Source organism: Nannobrachium achirus (genome assembly GCF_963921795.1).
Source record: "Nannobrachium achirus genome assembly, chromosome: 22".
Lineage (NCBI taxonomy): Eukaryota > Metazoa > Chordata > Actinopteri > Myctophiformes > Myctophidae > Nannobrachium > Nannobrachium achirus.
Window position 1 is genome coordinate 35,655,239 of NC_137829.1, and position 5,000 is coordinate 35,660,238.

The 5,000-nt window shown below is 38.2% G+C and overlaps 1 gene segment (V, D, J or C); it reads left to right on the plus strand.

The window, feature by feature from the left end:
- LOC308307605 (Ig lambda-3 chain C region-like) overlaps window positions 1-3,337 on the plus strand; it is a 5,667-nt gene extending 2,330 nt beyond the window's left edge. Inside the window, exons 2-3 of the C gene segment in view lie at window positions 1,137-1,201; window positions 3,068-3,337.
- The last annotated feature ends 1,663 nt before the right edge of the window (window positions 3,338-5,000 follow it).

Below are 5,000 nucleotides of genomic sequence, written 5' to 3' on the forward strand. Positions count from 1 at the left end.
TATTGAATTTCAAAACCTTGAGGGTTTTAATTGATTTTCAGTTGTAATTATTGTCTTCTCGTAACTTTGAGAATATATTATAGTAAAACACAATGACCTAAATGTAATACCAAAGTATTACGTTTATCTTAAAATAATCAGATTTCATTTTGATGTGAAAGAAGCACTAAAATGTGGTCTGATAAAGGGATAAATAGATAATTACAGTTACATAGATTCATAGACTGAAACAGAAAAATAGGTGGACAGATGGGGAGAGAGGGTATCACTGAAGTGCTACTGTAGGTGTTGTGACAAATTATAACACACACAATGTTATGTAGCGCTTTTCTAAACAGTCAAAGCTTTCAAAACCAATTAGGTTTTCAGTTGATTGATTATATTTTGGAAAAACAATGACCAAAATGTAATCCCACATTATTAGACTGATACATAGGAAGTTGGGTGGACTATGGAGAGAAGCACCCTACTGTGTTGTAACTAGAGATGGGTATAGATCGGGTTAATAGGTTTTATCCTACTGTACAAATGAATTACAGTTAAATTTGTGCCAGGTTCCCATTGTTTCATAATCTCTTATGGCAGTTGAAAATATACCGTACCTCATGTAATAAACAGTTTTCTCAAAGATCATTAAAGACAGCCAGTAATGGAGGTAACAACAGTTAAGGTTTTTCAGGAAACGTATTTGCATAGAGAAGAGACTTTGTTTGAAGCACACACTTCAGTGCTCAGGGAGAGTTTATATAGTCCTACAAGTTGAACATGAATGACTTGTTGCAAGCTTGTTCCTCGTGATGGTGACTACCAAAACCATGTCTCTGGCAACCATCTTCATCTTGACATGTACTGTCTGCATTAAAGGTAACACTGACACATTTATATAAATATACTATCCCTGATGTAAACTTTGTTTGGATTTAGCTAGAAGATTTTCTGATGTCAAGCAGAATGATCACATTTTCTCAAATGTGATCAAAATGATCTTCACGTAATCCAATCGTATAGAAGTTTTAAAAAGGTTTGGATCAGGGACTTAATTTTTTCTTTATTTATTATTTAATGAGAACTTGAGAAGACAATAAGACATTTCCAGAATGTTTGATTAAATATGTGTGTATTGTTCTTGTTTGCAGAAACATGGGGCCAGGTCACCGTCACTCAGACTCCTTCAGTGAAAACTGTTAATGTAGGAGACTCAGTGAGTCTAGCATGCAGACCAAGTACGGCTTCCACCTGTAGTACTCCTTGTTTGTCCTGGTATCAGCAGAAGTCTAGAGAAGCTCCAAAACTCCTCATTTATTATGCAAACACACGTCAGTCAGGAACTCCATCCAGGTTTAGTGGTAGTGGATCTGGGACTGACTTCACTCTGACCATCAGTGGAGTCCAGGCTGAAGATAAAGGTGTTTACTACTGCATGATTCACACATCTTTCAACTCTAGGACTGTGTTCACACAGTGATACAGAGTCGTACAAAAACCTCCCTCGCTAAAAGAGGATGTGACTGGAACAACTCAATGGAACTTATCATAATCACTATATGATAAAACATTCATAGAATATGAAGACCTCAGAGGAGTCACAAGATCTTATTAAAGGAATCATTTTATAATAATGTGCTTTGATGATGAATATATTTGTATCATCAACTAATACTAGTAGTGAATAGTAGAATAGAATAGGCCTATTTATTGGGGGGAATAAAAAAAACATGTTTGACTATAGACCTCACAAGCAAGTGCAAGTGAAACCTGTAAAGCAAGGATGAAGACCTTTTTTAAGGAGAGCTGAAGGAAATATCTGAACAGCTGATTGGATTCTACACTGGATTTCCCAAACCTACTGTATGCACTACAAGGAACCAGGACCCAGTTTTCATGGCTAAAACAACCAGGCATTGATCAGCATGCCACATGAGTGAAGTCATTCATGTGGAAAGGAGGTTTTTGTACGAGGGTTGAACTGGAATGGATCACTGTGGTGGACTTTCGGTGGAGGCACCAAACTCATCGTGAAAAGTAAGTACAAGTTTTTTGTTCTTCATAGTTTGTTGATGACTAAACTGTATTAGGATTTGTTCTAAAAGTGTGAGTTGTTTCAAATGTCTATTTATATATTTTTTGGGACGAAAATTGGCATAAGATGCACTCCACTATGCAATGTAAATTAACTTTTTTATTTGACAGTGTATGTCACCAGTGTGAACAAGAGCTGACAATATTTACTTAAATGAGAGATGACTCATTATGGGTTCAATATTATTATTACATTTTATTACTGTATTGTATTGCATGTTCCGTTAATAGTAGTATTATAATTAAGGAAATGTGTGTATTTCTTTAACATTATTATAAATGTATTATAAAAAGTTATACAATTCTAATTAAATACACACAATTTGATCATTATAAATAAACAAAGTAACATGCAAACTAAGTAATAAAGTATTATAGCCTGCTATGCATTTTGCGTGCAATTCACACTCGTCTCGGGCGTCTATCTGGCGGAAGGTAGATCGGTCTCTGCTTGGTATTCCTAAGCGTCACCTCTGTAAACTAGTGTATGCCCAAGCTGTTAAACCTAACCTTATTCCTAATCTTAACCTCAGGAAGATTATGACAAAACAGTTTTCGTTGGATAAGACTTTGTCCACAATTCCATCCATGCTGTATTGACGTTGGTACCAGGAGAGATGACAGGCAAACGTGGATCAAAATAACAATGCTTTATATTCTCTAATTGTGTAGACTTCTTGTAAACTAAGTAATGCAGACATTTAACAATAATTTAACTATTCTAAACCTAACCCTAAGAGTTAAAGATCTATAAGGGTCCATTTGGTTAACAACGCTCCATCATTTAGCAGGTTGACCACCTGGAACCCCTCAAGGACCACTGGTGGTGCACGGACCACTGGTTGAGAACCACTGCTCTGTGTGTACTATGTGATTCTATTCTAATTACAAATCAAGTGAAGTTGATGGAACTCATAGTCTTCTTTTCTGTACAGCTGGTGTCTTGGTCAGGCCCTCCGTCTCTCTGCATCCTCCGTCCTCTGAGCAGCTCTCTGCTGGGGACTCGGCCACCCTGGCCTGCCTGCTCAGTGGCTACACTCCCCCAGGAGCCCAGGTGAGCTGGGAGGTGGACGGGAAGGAGGTGACGGCCGGGATCCTGACCTCAGAGGAGGTGGAGAAGAACGGCCATTACGGCTGCAGCAGCACCCTGACCATGAGCAAGGCACTCTGGGAGCAGGGGGAGGTGTTCACCTGCAAGGTGGACCACGAAGGCAACACACAGCCCACTGAAATCACCAGGACACAGTGTGGGAAGTAGATAGACGTTCATGCAGTGCTTCTGAAAATGTATAGCTTTTTTTTTTTGATTTTTATCAAATCATATGATGAAGTAATGTCATTGTTTGTTTGTCATTAATGCTTTCACAGTGTCAGAGGTAATGCTTCTTATGTACGCTCAGCTTTAGGAAACTACGTATAATGACACTCAATAGACTGTCTCCGTTGTTCAGAAATTAATAAAAACTGATCAACAGGATAGTGTTGTTTAAAGAATGTCATTGTTTGTCATTAGCGTACACCTACAGTGTGGGCTGTAGAGCGATGCTCTGACTGCTGGCTTTGCTCAATTATGAAAATGAATGGCCGTTATAAATAAAAAGCAAATACAAAGAAATGTTGTAATTCTTGTAATTCATATTCACTCTGGTACTTCATCCACCCAAAGATGTATGCCATGGCTTTATAAAATAAAAATAAAATGATAAACATGTTAAGCGAGCATGTTTGTCATTAATACACTCGCAGTGGGATGAGGCAGAAGAAAATTAAGCCCATTTTCTATGCCACACATTCAAGACACAATATATTAAATACACACAATAGTCCTTGTTCTTTGTCTGTGAACCTGTCAGAACATGGTGTGACACCACTTCTGGGTCCCAAGTTCCAAACCACAGAGTGATAGAAAAGGGGGATAAAATGACATGACAGATTAGAACCGTATCTGTTCCATGCAGGTTATTAATAGGATGTATCCTGTGCTTGCAAATGCAGTGTGAGTCTCTGAATGACAGGTGAACATCTGGTAACAGCGATGTATTTCAGGTCAGCAGCTCAAACCACTCTACCATGACTATGTAAATCAAACCACTGAACCGCAAGACTTTATGTGAATCAGACTAAAGGGGAAATACTGCATAATTCGACAATGTATATGTGATTCCGCAAGCCTATCTTTTGAACGTGTTGCTCAATTCTCTCATAAAGGGAGACATGAATATGCCTTTATGATGGAAATCACTTTTTAAATGGCAATCAAATCTCTATCCGTTATTCCTGATCAGAAGTTGAGAAAAGTATCTTGATCATCGTGAAGTCTCTTGTGAATCTATTCTGCTCGCAAGAGGTGAGCAGAAACTAAGATGCAAATCTTAGTTTGAGTCCCCGGGGACAGATGGCAGGCTCACAGTTAGTAAAGTTTCAATTTCCATTGAGCAGATGTTAGAGTTTGCTATGATTTATAAATTAGGCTACTCAAACCTAATACTGATACTGTCATTACTTTGTGAAAACCACCAGTTGAGCAGGAAACAACATTCTACATACAAGTCAGAGGATTTTCACTTGCTGAGGTTAAATGAGAGATGTGACCGTAACAAGGCAGTCATATCTCAATCAATCGATGGCCGGCGCATGGTGGGGCATGATGGCAAAAACCCCCCCCAAAAAAACAGCATTTTCATAGAAGCTTCAAAAACATGTTAGAAACTCAAAAAACATGATTTGGCCATAGCCCGACTTTAACTTTTATGTAATCCCAAAATCCATTGAGTTCAAAGGATGTTTTTGTAACCTTTTCTGTAACCCTAGCCTCGGGAAGCCAGGCGTTTCAGTGTAATCCCAAAAGTCCTTTGAGTTCCGAATTGAGTTCTGAATGCTTTATTAAAAATAGAGGAAAGTCTGTAACTTAATATAGTAGT